Raw genomic sequence first — 18,693 nt, 5'->3', positions numbered from 1 at the left:
GACCTCCAATCAGTAGTGGAATGGGGACAAAAATGGATAGTCACGTTCAATGCCGCCAAGACTAAACTGGTTTCATTCAATAATTACAAGAAACCTTCTCTACCACCTATAGCAATGGCCAACGACTCTTTATCTGAGAGTACGTCTTTCAAGCTCCTTGGCCTAACGTTCACAGGAAACATGAGTTGGAACAATTACATCGAGGGCATTGCCAGGGCCGCTGCAAGGAAGGTGGGCTCTCTCTACCGTGCTAGAAAACTACTAACACCTGAAAGTATCCTGTACCTCTATAAGGCAACCATTCGCCCATGTATGGAGTATTGCTGTCATATTTGGGCTGGTGCATCGGCTACTAGTCTCTCGCTCCTTGACAGGGTTCAAAAGAGAGTCGCAAATCTGATAGGCCCTAAACTGGCATCTAAGCTTCAGCCTCTGTCCCATCGACGAAACGTTGCATCCCTCTACCTATTCTACAAGTATTTTAATTGTGAATGCTCTGATGAACTGCAAGCACTTGTGCCCACACGACGTGAACACCCTCGACAGACACGACAAGCTGCTAAATCCCACCCCCACACTGTAGAAATCCCTAGATTTAGAAGATCTTTCTACTTCAGTAGTTTCTTCCCCAGAACCGCTAGAATTTGGAATTCCATTCCAGGTCACTGCTTCCCCAACTGTACTGACATGCAGAAGTTCAAGTGCAACGTGAACCAACATCTTGCTGCCCAAATCCCTACATAGTACCCCAGCAGTTGTTTCCCCTGATAGTAGCCCCCTACACCAAAGTGGCAATGTGCCTTGTTTGGGGGTGAAAATGTAATTAAAAAACAAAAAAACAAAAAACGAATATTCAGGGACAGACATTCCAAGAACAATTGGTAGCAACTATGAGCCTACAGCAAAACACCAAACTACTAAGAATCAATATTGGCCAAAAAGAAAGTTTGGGATATTAATGACCACAGGTAACAAGTGATTCATTATTTGATAAGAGAAATGATTGCTGTTGATAATCAACCATATTCAGTAGCATCTGATATTGGATTTATTAAGCTTATTGCAAAACTTTGTATTCCATCAAAAATTACTTAAATGAAATATAATTCCCAATATATTTACAAAAATAAAACAAAAATTTGTCTTCTGCTGAAAGTGGCAGCATTTCATGAACTACAGATATGTGGACAGCTACAACAGACAATGCTCCCTTTGTGAGTTTGACAGGTCATTGGCTTTCAAATGACTTTGAATAGTGCAGAGCTGTGCTTGGAGTTGTTCCATTCCCTGGCACACAAACAGGTAAAGAATAAGTGAAGAATTGCACAATGTTTTGGATGAGTATAAAGTCTTCAAAGTTTTCTTAGTTTTGTGGGATTCAGGAGCAAATATGGTTTCTGGTGTCAGGGAATGTGGTTTAGAAAAACTATCATACGTTGTAACTCAGGCTGTGAAGACAACCATTACATGTAAAAGAAATACTCTCTATTAGCAATTAGCTACCCAATTTAATTCTAGTATTTCTGACTTTAGTGGAATTTTTATTATCATTGTTGAACAATTCAGGTTATCAATAGAAACAAGATTTTCATCCTATCTAAATATTAAAAACTTGTATATGCTTACTTTCCTAGATCCATGATACAAATAATCTTAAAAGATTGGCATAGAAAACATATTTAGAATTAGATTCTTCATCTACTTTCCACTGATGATAATGAGCAGAATACACTACCTGCTTCAAGAAGCATGAACATGTGTAAATTACAACATGGCAATTTTGAAATCGACTGACAAAAAAGTAATCAGTAAAAATGTCACAAAAGATGCTTTCATCACTCGTAGTATATGAAGACAATAGGAAGTAAAAGTGCAATTATTTCTAATTCAATTTCAGCCTTCATTGCATCATTTATAACAGCAAAATTGCACTGATGGACAATTTTTAAAATCTAATCAAATAAAACTGAATTAAATGTCAATACATATGAACATTCAATATAATTCTATACATAATGATTATACATATTTTTTTAAACAATTCCAGCTGTAACTTACTTCATTATAAGTTGATAAAAATGTTCAATAAATATGTTAAATAAATATGTTCAATTTTGTATTGCAGAATGCTATATCGAAATGTCAGTTCTTTACACCATGTACTTCTTAAATAGTATCCTCAAAAAAATGTAATAATTTTATGTAGTGTTTTTCACTTTGTTTATCATGGCGATGTAATTAAGTAAACATATATGTTCAACATCAAATAACAAAAGAAAGAGCTACATGTTATCAATGATAGAGTTCTTTATACAATAGTATTTCTTTGCAATTCCGTTGAATTTATTGTTTGGCACTGATCACATTCGTCCATTTGGGGTGGTTCCTCAACTCTTTTCCAGTCAAACACATAGAGAAAAACTTCAGTTGTCCTTCAATACTTGTGGCACAAATCACTTGTTTTGTATTGTTTATTAAATTGTTAGGTGAAAGTACAAACAAGTTAAAAAAAAAAACAAAAAAAAACAGCCTTTCCTTTACATGTTAAGAAATGGGTTTCCAAAAAGTTCTCTGCATAAGTACTATTGTTTTATATTGTTTTAACATCTTTATTTTATTTTTGTATTGGTTGTTAACGCTGTGATTGTTTACAAAGGATTTATTTCTGGTTTATGCGAACCATTCTGCTTTATGTTGAATGCCCAGAAAAAGTCCCTTTTGATTAATGTTTACCAGTTTTAAAATAAGCAAACAAACTCGGCCGTTTTTCAGAATAAAGGAATATTTTTTAACTGGCAAACATTAATTAAAAGGAACTTTTTCATGTCATATATGTAAAGCAGAATGATTCATACAAACCGGATTTTTTTTTTTTTTTTTTTTTTTTTTTTTAGATATTTTCATACAAGAATGATGCTTTTTTAATTTTTTTTTCTTTAATAAAACACAACTTTGAGTAGATAACATTTTTGTAAAATATTACCTTTAACTACAGCACAACACCGAGAAATGTAGTTTAATTCTTTATAGGTTTTTGGGTCTATTAAGAACAAATATGACATTTAAATCCACTGCAAATTTACAATTTTGTTGATACAAGACATTGTCTTTTTCCTATGTTATGATCTTATGTTATGATGACTAACATGGCCACCATCATGTTATTATATATGAAAAATATATATCAGCGAAACTATAAATTTGTGGTGGATTTAAATATCATATTCATTCTTAATGCACTGAAAAACCCATAGATAATTTCCGGTGTTGTGTTGTAGTTCAAGGTAACATTTATCAAAAAAAAATTTTTTAACTACTTTATTTAATGTAACAAAGTTTTATAACACTATTAATAACAAAGTAGTCATATTCCATTTTTTTTTTACAATTCCCCGAATGTTTTGTTTAATAAAAATTACAATTCTTCTTTTGTTATCAATGTTATAAAACTTTGTTACATTAAATAAAGTAGTTGGAAATTTTTTGTTTCCTCAAAGTTGCGTTTTATATAAAAAGTAGTTTAAAAAAATGAAAGAATCTCTTTATCCCCCCAAGTGACCTATTATACAAAAGCGCCAGTAAATCCTTTGTAAACAATCAGTGTTAATTTGAACAAAGCCAGAATGCTTTTTGTTTTTTATTTACGTAAAACTCATTTATTTTGTTTTTGCATTCAGTTTCCATTCTTACATAATAATTCTGTCAAGTGACTGTTGGCATCCATGTTTTTTCTTGGCCGTCGGTTGTAAACTTTACTAGGAATTATTCACTTTTAATTAAATTTTCAACGTTTTTTAATTTTATGATTTGATTTATGAAATCTGATGATTTTTTTTTCACTTTATAACTTTTTTCTGTTAAGCTTTAGAAAACATGCAATTGCATCAACTTGTTTTTTTCTTTTGTACTTATGCAAAGAATATACCATGCTGAAATAATAATATTATTATTAAGAAATCCACTTTTAACATGTGGAGGGGAGGGTGTTTTATAACTATTCTGTACTTTCACCCAACAATTTAATAAACAAAAGATACAGTAAAATGTGAATTTTGTGAGAAATTTAATCTCACATAATTTAGAACTAACTGACAGAGAAACTGACACAACAAATGAAAGGCAAACTTACTTGGTATGATAAAAACCCACTGTCTTTCTTCTGGGTTGCAAAATCGTTGCGTTATTTTGCATCTCGGCTGAGTCTGGTAGGTGATACTTCGTAAGAAGTGTTAGTTAAATCTCTACTGAGTAGAGTTTGAATATTCTTGGTAAATGGATCTATTTAATTATAATTCCAAAGGAAAGGGGTCGGTTAGTTCCACCGAATAGTTAATTTCAATATCAACATTCTTAGAGGAGACAATATTACGTCAAGGAATGAAACCTAATTAGTTAGATAGAATAGTCTGAAGGAGGAGAGAAGAGAGGGCTCCAATCACCCTTAAATTAATGAGGCCATAAATGCTTGAAGGAGAGATACAAATGTGGTCCATCCTTTGAGAACTGAAGTCTTTGGTTTGAATATCCTAAGTGCAGGGTTCAAATTTAAATCAACCAATAAAACATAACATCAAATTCTTATCAACCAATGAAAATTTGCATTTCAAGTAATGCAATTTCTGACAATTAAGGGCCTCAAATGATCGGATTTTTTTATGGACCATTCTTTTATGAGTCTTTAGCCAGTTAAAATACTTTTTAAGGAGTCTGTGGGGAAAGCCGTAACTTACCTGATTAGCACGAGTTTCGTGTTTTTTTTTCCTCTAAGAAAAGAAGTTAAAATCCTGACGTCGCATTTATATATATAACAGTCATGCAAATTTACGTGTGAGATATGCAAATTAGAGGCGAGGGAGTTTGTTGAACAGGTATAAAAGAGGAAAGAAAAGGAACCACCGGTGAGTGGGAAGACAGTGTGTTGGGAAAACATTTGAAATTAAATCAGAAAAGACAGAACAACAAATTTAACTCGGTTCAAATACTGTAGAAGCTATTTTGGCCTTTTATATCACCTTTCCGCCATGAAAACCAAGATTTTTGATATCCGGTTGATTCCGGAATTTGGCGAGGGATTGTTTACAGAATCGCCAAAAAAGGTTGAACAGTCGGGCGTGCAAAGTCTGTTGTGAGATACATTGCTTCAGATGGACATATATTATCACGGTGTCAGGGAAACACCGTAGGCGAGGAGGCAGTAGCATTAGTCTCCTCCCCGACAAACTAAACACTGAGACTATTCCCTCCATGAAAGTATGTGTAGATGGGCAAGAGTGTACGATGTTAATTGATTCCAGCTGTTTACAAACTTTAGTGAGTAAAGCTGTGTGCCGCTTTTGGAAGCGGAAGTCAGCAGGAGTACTGACAGCTGACGTTAGGACATTGAATTGCCAAGGATACGGCAGAGTAGTTCCTGCTGTCGACATTGAAGCCTTGGTCATGGATAAACAGCTGTTGGATTTTGATCTACTGCTGAGAACTGATGATATCAGAAAACTCGGAGTTCATTTCACGGAATCAGGTGAAGTACGTTTTGGAGGCTTAAACAAATGTGCTGCCATCTCTATCGACGAGCCGGACTTTAGCGTGACTTATGATCACATTAATAAAGAATGGACTGCATCATGGAAATGGGCAAATGGTTGCTCTCTCAGTAAATTGAATAACAGTGTGCAAGAATATATGATGTCTTGTCATGCCAGAGATGCCTACGAGAAAGAAATTCAACGGTGGCAGCAGAATGGATGGCTGGTGCCATATTCAGAAGAAGAATTTGGCCCACACAAAGGTCTAATTCCCTTAATGGCGGTCGTACAGGAGTAGAAGCACATGATATGTCTAGTTCTTGATTACCGGGAATCAAACGAATTTGTGGATGCCTTCACTGCCAATGCAGAAGTGTGTGCACAGAAACTAAGAGAGTGGCGGCGACAAGGAATTGATGTGTCGCTTAGGGATCTGCGGAATGCATATCTTCAAATTCATGTTGAGAAAGCATTGTGGCCATTTCAAACAGTTATTTTCAAGAGCCAGCGCTTTTGTCTCACGTGGTTGGGATTCGGGCTGAATGTGACGCAATCATATCTCAGGACCATGCAATCAAAAATGCCACATCAGCATATGTGGATGATATTTTCATTAATGAAAGTGTAGTTCCTGCATCACGCATGCAACAACATTTTTTGGACTATGGCTTGGTTTCCAAGGATCCGATGCGACTGAAAAATGGAGCAAGAGTTCTGAGTTTGCAAGTCTGGGAGAAAGATGGCACACTGCAGGAAGTCCAATTTCAGGAATCCCTGATGAATTGACCATTTGACGTATATTTTCTCTTTGTGGGAAACTCGTTGGTCATTTTCCGTATGTAGATGGCTCCTGGTGGCAGTCGCATTGATCAAGCGCCTAGCAACTGCAGTATCGAAAGGCTGGGATGACAGAATCAAAAATGCATCTCTTTATCACATGTTGGCAGAAACTGTGAGCAAAGTATGAGAAGCAGATCCCGTTGGAGGAGCCTGGTGCATCGACGGCAAAGAGGTTACAGTCTGGGTGGATGCAAGTTGCATAGCCACATGAGTGGCATTGGAGGTGAATGGAACGGTCATTGAGGATGCGTGTTGGCTACGTCCTACTAACGACGCCCAACACATCAATCTAGCTGAACTTGACGCAGCATTCAAAGGAGTCAATTTGGCCCTTCAGTGGAAGGCAACAGTGTTACACTTAGTTACCGATTCGGTGTGCGTGCATCGATGGATCTCTGACACTTTGACTGGGAAAGCGCGTGTGAACACGAAAGCAGCTGGTAAAATGTTCATCAGGTGACGGTTAGAAACTTTGAAATCACTGGCAAAAGAATATGAATTGTCCATCGATATAAAACTCGTGAAGTCCTATCAGAATCACGCAGATAGTCTCACCAGAGTGCCATGCAGGTGGATGGATCTGCTCAAGGAAGGAAGAGAGCTGGTGCTTGCGAGTTGCGCAGCAGTAAGATGGGAACCAGGTGGCTGATGGGTGGCGTGTGCATATTGTAAAAAAGTCACTGACACTTGAACTTGAAACCCGACCGATAGGAAACGAAAAGGTGACATATGCAAATTAAGACACGTTTGAATTTGGGGATATAAAAAGCCGGTATTTCTTTCATTGGGAAGATTGTTTTTTGTTAACTCAGAGTCATTCGAACATACAGTTAATTCGCGTGTCCGTGGGAAGGAAAAAAAAAGATGGATTTTCTATGGATGTCGAAACAGAAAAAGAAAAAGGATTGTTGAGTTGCGTGTGCAAAGAACTCTAAGCAGCAACACGGTAAAACCATTTACCGATGAGGGAGACATAGCAGTATGACTGAAGAAGTTAAGGTTGATAGTGAGACTTCAAAAGATAGATTATGTGGCAAGCCTACTGTCATTGTACCTGGAGGGGGATGCATTGGCCCTCTACTTGGAGATGAGTGAGAATGACCAACTGGACATTGAGCGGACAGAGACTCGATTAAAAGATGCATTCACAGATGGTGAATTCACAGCTTATAGGAAGTTAACCATAGCGAAATGGGTTGGTGAGCAGGTGGATATTTACATAAACAATATCAGATGGTTGATTGGGCTGGCTGGTTTTGAAGGAGTCAGACTACAAAACCTTGCCAAACTGTTTTTCACAGGGTTGCCTGACGCCATTTCTATCGAACTCCGGCAGGTACCGAAAATTGAGACTCTAAACATGGGAGACCTAATTATAAGAGCAAAGGTGCTGTCAACCAGGGACCAAAGCTATCACATGGTTGCAGCCGTGAGTCCATCCAATGGTAAATCTGCTATTTCTACAGGGAATAGCCCTAGCACAGGAGTAAACTGCTACAGTTGCAGCCGCAAGCATCACAGAGCGAGAGATTATCGAAGATGTGGCACCCATTGCTACCAATGCATCAAGGTTGGACACTAGGCCCAGGGCTGTTCAGGAAACAAACAAGGGGACAAGACATCAGTGCCAGCCTACTCTTCTACCAAGATGTAAATGCGACACTCCTGGAGATTGTCATCTACGTTGATGAAATGTGGTGTTTGGCATTAATTGACACAGAATGTTCGCACACAATAGATGCAAATCGATGTTAATCCTGGAAGACAGCAAAAGTGGATGTCCTGACTATTGGAGGCTTGTCCCACGCATGATGCGAAAGAGAAATAGTCACTATTTCAACAAATGACAATGACTATGTTAAGATCGATGCTCTAGTGGTGAATGGTAAACCACTGGAAAAAAGACTTGGACCTCCCAAGAGATTAATTCCGTTAATGTTGTGATGAATTGCCGCGAACTTAATAATCATGTAGATGCATTCACAGCGAATGTAGATGTTTGCGCTGCTAAGATGCCTGAGTGGCGCCAAAAAGCGTCAAACGTGTCTCTAGAGAGCATAAGTATGAGTCCATGAAACACTGTGGCCATACCAGACGGCAGAGGTCGATGGACATAGATGTTTGGGGTTTGGTTTGAATGTGCCTCCTCTCATTATGAAGGCTATTGTCAGCAGGGTGCTAGCGCAGGAGGAAGCCGTGGATCGCACAACATCGGCTTATATTGATGATATCTTTGTGACAAAAATGTTGTGCCTGCATCTCAAGTTTGGGAACATTTAGCTCGATTCAGGCTAGAATGCAAAGAACTGGAAGGGCTTGGGGACAGCACACGCATGCTTGGAGTGACAGCCTTAAGAGAGGACGGTGTCCGGTGCTGGAAACGAGGGAACGCAATCCCAGAAATTCCCAATATACTAACATGATGGACTGTATTTTCCTTGTGTTGACAGCTCGTAGGACACCTCCCAGTATGTACATGGCTGTATGTGGCATGCGGAGTAATAAAGAGAAGAGCCTATTCAATCACAAATGGCTGGAATGACAAGGTGACAGACTCCCTACTCCGGCATACGATGCGTGAAACAGTGGATGCAGTAAAGTGGAATGATCCAGCTTGTGGGGACTGGTGCATGGACTGGTGTTGAGGGGAATTAACTTGTCGCTCCAGTGGCAGACCAAGGTGTTGCACATAAAGACCGACTCTGGGTGTTAGACACTTTCAGCGGGAAAGCGCGAGTTCATAGCAAGGCTGCCAGTGAGATGCTCATTAGAAGACGGTTAAATACCCTCAAAGAATTGAAGGTATATGGGTCCTTAGTAGACTTGACATTGGTTGTGTCGATTCACAACATGGCCAATCAATTGACGCGTATACCACAATGATAGTTCAATGCCATAAAGAAGGATGTGGGATCCGAGCCACTGATCTCTGCAGTGCATGTCGCTAAGTTGGACACGTCCCAGATCATGGCTATTCACAAAAATAGTGGACATCCAGAAATGCGACGCACCACTTATTTTGCCTGGAGAGTTTAACATAAGACAACAAAAACAGGAATCAGATTGGTAATACAAATATGCGTGGAGTGCCAATCTCCAGCCCCAGTTTACTGGGAGAAAGGAAAACTGGAAGTGAGCAGCGATTGGCAACGGTTAGGAATGGACATTGCACACTACAGGGATTACCATTTCCTAAATATCACGAATTGTGACCCATCACGGTTTTCAGTGTGGAGGCAATTAGCACAGCAGGTCTCAGCAACTATAATTCGCCAACTGGAAGTAACCTTTTTTGAATGTAGCCTCTCTCTCAAACTACTAACAGATAATGACACATCCTTTCACAGCAAAGAATTCAAGATGTTTGCAAATGAATGGGGTGTGAACTTGAAATCTCGCTGTGAATATGCCCCGGCCAGGAATGGCATAGTAGAGCGTTTCCATCGCACTGTGAAACGGATCGCGGTTAGAATGCAGCACTCCATACCAGAGATAATCTACTGATACAATATGACTCCAAAAGATGAATCATTTTTGATCTCAGCAGCCAATGCTGAGGTCCGGGTGAAAGGAATTGATGTTATGCCACCAGTAGCAGGCCCCAAATATAGACCCTATTAAATTGGAGATTGCGTGGGTGAAGGCAGCAGAGAGTCGGTGTACCATGAGGTTTGGCCAGGTTCAGGTAATCAAGATAATTAGTTCAGAGTCTGTCTTGTTGGATGGGATGCCCCGACACATGAAGGACCTGCGCCCCCAATACAGTATAATCTCGTCAGAAGAAGATTCCGACAAAATCTTCAGAGAATGGTCAGAGAGTCTGATATCCGATGATAAAACAGACTCGGAAGATGGTCATGAGGCAGGAGTAGAGGACGCGCATGCTCCTGATGAAGTCTACAGTTCTGAAGGGGCCCCACAATGTCAAAGAAGCACCTGACAAAGATGACCACTACTGAATTTGAGATATAAAAAGCTGGTATTTCTTTTATTGGCGAGAATGCATTTCTTTTATTGGAGAGTCTTTTGAACATACAATGAATTTGTGTGTTGGTGGAAAAGAAAAAAAAAAACAAACATCCAAACAGAAAAAGAAAAAGGATTTTCATTTTTGCATGTGATGAGAAGATTGCAAGCTGAAGAAAAACTCTTTTTGCATGAACATTTAATGGTATTTGGCAGTTAAAAGGAAAACTTCAACACTTCATGTATGATGGAGAGGTATGTCAGAGGACTTATTACATTTTGTTTTTATCTTAACTGAGACAACTGAGTGGTTGGAAGATCCCAGTTGAGACAAAACGGAAGATGTACATAGCTCAGAGCAAGTTACGAAAAAAAGGTCTAGGAGACTTGCATACTGATCGATTGTTCACGAACCCACCCGTGTGTTGGGCACAGGGGTGGGTTCGTGAACAATCTGTGTTAAGTCATAAGTAATAGAGAAATCATGACAGAATCTCCTCTCATCATCTGCCTTATTTGAGTGGGCTAAACATTCCACATTGTCTTCACAAACGTGAATGTTAGCCAAAGGATGAGCAGACAAGATGTGGTCAATTATCTCAGATATGCTCTAAAAAGATAGTAACCCCGCTGTTATGGGGGCGATAAAGGGAAAATATAAACAGTAAGTGCAATCTGAAAGCACATATAGAACAATTTAAGGTCCTATCTGGAAATGCCTCTACCATATAGAAAGCCATCTCTAATGTAGGCACATATTCCATACCCATGATGACCTTGGGGGTTAGATTAAGATGTTAAACTAGAACATCCTTTAATTACGAACTCATCTAAGGAAAAAGTTGGTCCTATGACAGTTTCACTTAGGAAGACTAGGTCTGGTTTGGTCTCCTGTAATTGGATTTCAACCTTGGGAAGGTTGGAACGTAGACCCCTGATGTTGGAGAAGGAGACATGGTAGTGAAGGTCTACGTTGGAAGTTGGAGTTCTGGATTTAATTGTGTTTTCTTTCTGGAAACTTTTCATGGAGTTTTAGGATTTGTGGAATAGGTCAACAGACTTGGTTAGAGCAGGGCAGAGAGGAAAAGTAAGAGGGAAAAAGAAGTGAAGAACTATTTTTTTTTGTAGATCATATCTTTGTGATAACTGTGATTTTTACATCTGTGAAGATGGAAGATAATCCTACTGACCTTATCACAAGAGGTATATTCTTGAACAAATTTAAAACAGTTTTTGAGCGATGGTTGTTTGGGTCGTTATGATTTGAATTGTCTTAATCAGATGATTAGCACGCTTTCTGGTTGAAGGCAGTTCTATAATCGAAGTAGAGAGATTCTCTCCGTTCAATAAGTTGTAGTTTTCTGATTAATATCGAAATTGAAAGGTGTTGATCTTGACTCTGGTCTTAAAGTGAGATTGTATTTGCTCAGAATGATACGAAGTCTGTTCCTTTCTGAGGAAAGGGATTATTTGTTAAGGTTTAATGGTGGTGAGACCCCCCCCATTGGTTTCTAAATTTAATTTGTTTTTGGACAAAGAGCGATTGATTGGCTTGCAAGGTTCAATTGATATATCTAGTTATTTTTCACCCTGTTCTGCTTCCTAAGTCTTATGTTACCAGTTTAATGATAATGGATTCTCATGTCAAATGTAAACACCTAGGAATTGTTGCTATCCTTAGCAAACTCAGAATTTTGGGATTTTAGATACCCAACAACCTATTAAAACGATAATATCTAATTGTGTCATTTGTTAAAAATACAACTCTCTTTCCTTTAGATATCCCAGGATTACAAATTTAAACATTTTTTTTTTTTTACACAGTGGTCACCACTTATCAAGGCCTGGAAGCCACTCAGGGATAAGGGTTATTGCAAGTACAGTACGTTAGTGTGGAGATTTCATGAAGTGTTTACTTAAGGGGACGATTCATTAGGAATTTGTTAACGTTGGACTTGAAGACATCCAAGTTGTAGTCAGGTGGGAAGCAGGCAGATGGAACAGAGTTCCACAAGCATGCAGTTCTAAGAAAGAAGCTTTGTTCATGGAATCCACGTTTTGATTTAGGCACATATAAAGAGTGGGGGAAATTTTTCACAGTGGATTCAGCTAGACGGGTGTTTTTCGTGAAAGATTGGCGTGGGGGGACCAGAGATTGGAGTTCAGACAAGCACCTGCCATGGAAATAACGATAAAACAAAGATAGGCTCGCAACGTCTCTTCTGTGGGAGAGAGGTTGCAGGGTAGAGAAAAGGGCATCCCCACTAAGCCACGAAGTCTATTTTGTACTCTGTCAAGGCAGGATAGGCTGTTTTTAGCAGCTCTTGCCCAGATATGGCAGCAGTATTCCATCCTTGGACGTACTTGGCTTTTATATAGAAAGAGAATCAGTAGTGAGATATCTTCTGGAGTGGTAGAAGGATCCCACTATCTTTCCAGCGACCTTGGCAACAGATTTGATGTACGTGTTCCATTTCAGATCAGGAGTAAAGGTCAAACCCAGAAGCTTGTCAAAACACGGGGCTTCTCCTAGACGAGAGCCATCCATTTCAATTGATGCCAGATTGGGATCAGAGCGTTGATGATGTAAGGATAGGAGTTTGGTTTTAGATGCATTAAAGGTAACCAGCTACGTCTTCCCCCACTGAACCACGCGCTCAAGATCAGAGGATAGAGAATCAGAGAAAACTTTGTCATTTACAGCCTTTGATGTGTTGCCGTAGATGGTCGTGTCATCAGCATAGATGTCAATGAATGATTTAAGTATGTGTTTAGGGAGGTCATTGATGTACATCAGGAAGAGAGTTGGGCCCAGGATTGACCCTTGAGGGACTCCAGCATTAATACTGCAGGCCTCTGATTTTTGTCCATCGACCACTACTCTTATGAGCCTATCGGAGAGAAATGATTTAATGATTGAGAAAACATTTCCAGTTATACCATAGCTGGAAATCTTGTGAAGTAGACCCTTATGCCATACCTTGTCGAAGGCCTTCGATATGTCAAGAGCAATTGCCCTAGAAAGGAAGCCTTTGTCAAGAGATTCACTAATCCTGTGAGATATAACCGTTAGCACATCTGCGGTAGATCTTGCAGAACGGAAACCATATTGTGTGTCACTAAGAAGGTTGTTTCTGCTGAGGTGGTTGACTATTTCTCTATTTAATATGGATTCCAGCAACTTACTCATAACACACAGGAGACTTATTGATCTGTAATGAGAGGAAGACGACTTATCACCTGAATTCTTAAATACAGGGCAAACTGATGAGGTTTTCCAGGGAGTCGGAAAGCACTTCTCCTTAAGGCAACGTTAAACAGTTTCTTAAGTATGGGAGCAAGTTCTGGTTGAAGCTTTTTTAACACTATAATTGGGATGCCGTCAGGGCCAGTTGCTTTACTGGAATCAAGGTTCTTGATTAGCTTGGCGACTTCATGCACAGATATTTGTATGTTTCCTAGCGTGTTCTGTGTTATAGGAGGAAATATGGGGAGTTGATGACCTTCGTCGCATAGGGTAGAATTAGCTGCAAAAGTTCTTTGCAAATAGTTTGGCTTTGTCTGATGCTGACAAGATGACCTCTGGTCCATTGATAATGGTTGGGATAGAACGCACACTTCTGTTCAGGATCCTATTTATTTACCAAAACTGGTGGGAACCAAGCCGCTGATCAGCTACCTTGGATTTAACAGACTGGGCATATAGCTCTTTTGCATTTTTATTACTCTTTTACAGTGGTTGTTGGTGTTCATGAAAGCAGCTTTAGTCTCAGTACATCTATTACGTTGGTAGCTATGGAAAAAGTGATTTCTGTGCGCGATAGCAGCAGCACATTCTGGGGAGAACCATGGCTGGCTGTTAGGTTTTTGTTGGAATTTTTTAGATGGTATGAATTGGTCTATGCCTACAATTAACCATTCGGTCAGATCTGATACTATAGAGGACACATCCTTTTTAAACATGGAATGCAGAGGTAAATCAGATATGAATGTACGGAAGCTATCCCAGTCAGCCATAGAGTATCGGTATATAGTAAGGTGGAGGGGTACGTCTGGGGACTTATTACATTTCATTTTTATCTTAACTGATACGACGGAGTGGTCGGAGGATCCTAGAGGAGAATGAACGGAACATGAACATAGCTCAGGGGAAGTTTAGAGAAAAAGGTCTAGGAGGCTTGCATGTTGACCAGTAGTATCAGGCACATGGGTGGGTTCGCGAACAATCTGAGTGAGGTCATAAGCAATGGCAAAATTATGACAAAATCTCCTCTCATCGTTTGTCTTATTTGAATGGGTCAGCCATTCCACATTATGGACGTTGAAGTCACCACAGATGTGGATGTTAGCCGAGGGATGCGATCTATTTTCTTAGATATGCTCTTAAAGATAGTAACTCCGCTGTTGTGGGGCCGATAGAGGGCAAATATAAATGCAGTGATGTTAGCAAGTGCAACCTGGAAGCACATATAGGGTAAATTAGGATCTTCTCTAGAGATATCCCTGCCACACGGGAAGCCATCTTTAATGTAGGCACATATTCCATGCCCATGGCGATCTTGGGGGTCAGATTTAGCTGTTAAGTTAGAGTATCCGTTAATTATGAACTCATCTGGGGAAGTGGTCGGCCCTATTCCAGTTTCACTTAGAAATAATATGTCATCTTGTGTTAATCTTGTTAAACTGTTCCTGCATACCGAAATTGATTTTACTGGTCATTGGTGGATGCATGAGGGTGACGAAGTTAATCTTCACTTATTTTAGTGTAAGAGCTATACACTTAGAACTGTTGTCTGATATGACCACTCAGTCTGTGGTTTTGGCATTTGTGAGATTTTTCAATGCCTTTTGGAGTTTTTTCACTGTCTTTTGTTGTGGATTGTGATATTGCTCAACAAGTTTAAATAAACTTGTCTGATGAATTTATGGGAAGTACTTATCTAATTAAACACAAAATGATACCTTTGTATTTGGCTTGGTATTGGTGCTGTATACAGGTCATCAAAAATTGCTTTTTCAAGGTTATAGGACATAAGTTGAACTCTTAACAGTGCTGTCAGGTATAGAGATCTGTTAATGATCAACCTTTCACTTATCGTTCTGATGATTCTGGTTTGAAGTAATTTCAAACACATTTGTATGTCCTTTCTATAAGAACTGTATTTTTGAATTTGGAAAATGATGGTTTCTAGGATTGTACCCTAGCAGGAAGGATCTTATTGAGAGTTTGGAATGTAGAGATGAATTCCTGAATTTAAGAAGCTGTGGTATGAGCAATATTTTTTGCGTTTAAGAAAATTGTCTCAGGATCTTTATCAGTCTGACTTTGAAAATACTATAAGGTTGGGAAATGTTTTATTAAAAAAATCCCATAAAGCCGCATCCTTACTGGTCACTGGGAATGTAGATTAACCTAACCTCTGGATCAGATGGAATGGTTTGGTCTGTTTTGATCCGAAAGAGTGATAGCAGCACTCGGGAACATTCTAAAGAATTTGTGTCCTATGAACTTCTTGATAACCCACTTGCATCAGGCTTCTTCTGATAATGATGATGAGGCAAGTAATTTTCTGTGTTTGAAAGTTAATCTGGATAAGGAAAATGTTCATACCGGTAAGGTCTGTTAAATCATTAAATGAAAGAAATCTGGAATTTGTTTGGTATTAAATTGTTTGTTCTTTGAGGATTTTCTTTTTCTCTTTGGGAGAATGTGGAAAATTATTTTCACTATTTTATTTTGTCCCTTTTTTCTTCTTTCCCTATGTTTTGTTCTTCCTCCTCTTCTACATCACATGATTCTATTCTGCTTGCTAATTGGTTGGGCCTCTCTTTGCATGCCTAAATCTTTCACATGGGGTATTTTTGAAAGAGAAATAGCAATTGCTGATTCTACTCTGTGAGGAGAGAAGTTGCTGACTCGCCTTCACGAAGAAAGGAGCAATGTTGTCTAAGACGAGTTAAAGATGTCCACATTATCTGACATATTATGTGAAGGTTTTGGGTAAGGAAAAAGTAACCTGAAACTTCATGAACAGCTTCTGTTTTGACTAGACATTAAAATAATTGGAAAGAAAGAAGATTTACCTCAGGAAGATAAAGGATCTCTATATCAAAGTTACCTGACATAGTGGAACGAGTCTCAGACGAATTTGAGACCAGGAAAGTTGTGAAGGAAACAGCTTCTCTGTCTTAACTCTAGACATTAAAATGGTTGGAAATATGTGGCAAATTATGAAGACATTAATTATTCAAAGACAAAAGGAAAACACAGGATATGTTGCAGTGGTTTCTAAGTTAACTGAAACCCTATTTCGAACCTCGGTCCTGGATTCTGAACTTCTTTATTGCCTTTCCTCTATGAAAGATTAAAAAAGGATTATTATTCATCCTTTGGTCGGCGTTACCTTAGCCGGGATCACTTGGGAGCATTGTTGTCATGTGCATAAAAATATCTCCTGCAAAGAAAAAAAGAAACAAACACAGTTTTGCGGAAGAATGGATTACCGCTTAAAACAAGGAGAATGTGATGATTATTCTACAGAAAAAGGACTTTGAGCAATAAAAAAATAAAAAAACAGGATACTAATACACATTCTAAAAAGGATTTATACAAACTTTGAATTGCCTTTGTTAAGTAAACCCCCTTCTCTCTTTGTTTCTCTCTTTTCCCTTTCTCCCTTCTCTACCCTTTAGGGTTTCTCTTGTAAGTTAGATGGACAACTCTTAGTATCCAACAGATTACAGACTTTTTCCTTTCAGGACTTTCACCTTTATAAAAATCATTTCTTTCAAGTTGTTTTTTTTTCATATTCTTTTCTCCCTTGAATTTTTCCTAGTAACGTTGCATGTACCAAGCCAAGAAGAAATACCTTCCACAAGACATAACAGATAAAAACTTTCTTCATATTACATTAGGCACGGCCAAAAAATGGAAAATAAACAAGTTGTTGCTGTTTTTAAAACAAATAAAAATCTATTAAAATCCATTATTCTTGAAATGAATGGCTCTCGTCTTCAGGAGGCCTCAAGTTTTGACAAACTTCTTGGCTTGACCATTACTCCTGATCTTAAATGGAACACGTACATCAAATCTGTTGCCAAGGCCGCTGGAAAAATGGTGGGATTTTTCTATCGATCCGGTAGATATCTCACTGCTGATGCTATTCTCTATCTATATAAGAGCCAGGTACGTCCAAGGATGGAATACTGTTGCCACATCTGGGCAGGAGCTGCTAGAAAGGACTTGGCCTGCCTTGATAGAGTTCAAAATAGACTTCGTAGCCTCGTAGGAGATGTCCTTTTCTCTTCCTTGCAACCTTTATCTCACAGAAGAGATGTTGCGAGTTTGTCTCTGATGTATCGTTATTTTCATGGAAAGTGTTCGAATGAGCTTCAATCTATGGTCCCCCCTCGCCAAACTTTCACAAGAAACACTCGTCTAGCTGTAAACACTATCAATAATTCCCCCCACTCTTTATCTGTGCCTAAACCTAAACGTAGATTCCATGAACAAAGCTTTTTTCTTAGAACTGCACGCCTGTGGAATTGTCTTCCGTTTTCCTGCTTTCCGGCTGACTACAATATGGTTGTCTTCAAGTCTAACGTAAATAAGTTCTTGATGAGCCGTTCCATATAAGTTATCTACTTTACCAAATTTTCATTACTAATGATTACTATAATGTCCAATTTCTACTGTACATTCTTTAACCCTTATCCTTGAGTGGCCTCTTGGCCTTGATAATGTGGTGATGCCTGTGTAAAAAAAGCAACTTTTTTTTTTTCAGAAAGATAAAAACTTGAATTTTATCATATGAAAAGCAGAATACAATAAAACATTTTCTACTATTTTTAACAGAATTGAAAATTTTCCAAAACCACACCATTCACTGCCATTTTTGTCTCAATCGATAAAAGATTTAAATATTTTTTAAATGTTTTTTTTTTTTTTTGTTTAAATAACATTTAAGAAAATGCAAAAGTATTATAATAATGAGTACCTGAATTTAAATAATTCCAATTTCGTACATCACTCTATAGATTTGTGTAGTGAAATTAAAAAAAAAAATTAATGATAGTTCAAAATTAACTATGGATGCTTGGATAGGACTAAATAAACTATATTTAGCCATGTATTTTTAATTTTTCATTTAACGATTAAGTGAAGGGTTTAATTCTTTTTTCATAAGCGATATATAATTATTTACTATAATAATTGTTAAATACCGACAGATACTAGTGTTTCACCCTTTTGGGAATCATCAATGCAAGGTGTCATGATTAACACCAGTCAATAGATTTGAACCAGACAATAGAAGCCATCCCTGACTTCATTAGCAAGGACCATTTGGCTACCGTTAACCATGAA

At 38.4% G+C, this 18,693-nt stretch overlaps 1 protein-coding gene across 7 annotated transcripts in view; it reads right to left on the bottom strand.

Moving 5' to 3' along the window:
• LOC145254569 (uncharacterized) overlaps nt 1-18,693 on the bottom strand; it is a 141,863-nt gene that overhangs the window by 78,529 nt on the left and 44,641 nt on the right. For 2 of the 7 annotated variants that reach the window (XM_080113172.1, XM_080113171.1), the window contains exon 2: nt 16,733-16,783. The exons of the other annotated variants lie outside the window; for them this stretch is intronic. The gene's annotated coding sequence lies outside the window, so the exon portion shown is untranslated. The remainder of the gene's footprint in view (nt 1-16,732; nt 16,784-18,693) is intronic. 7 annotated transcript variants of the gene reach the window in all.

The sequence above is a fragment of the Euprymna scolopes genome, chromosome 30, assembly GCF_053919585.1.
Source record: "Euprymna scolopes isolate OS-2025 chromosome 30, ASM5391958v1, whole genome shotgun sequence".
NCBI classification, from domain to species: domain Eukaryota; kingdom Metazoa; phylum Mollusca; class Cephalopoda; order Sepiida; family Sepiolidae; genus Euprymna; species Euprymna scolopes.
Note: the sequence above shows the minus strand (reverse complement) of the source record. Positions and strands in the feature narration are given on the sequence as shown.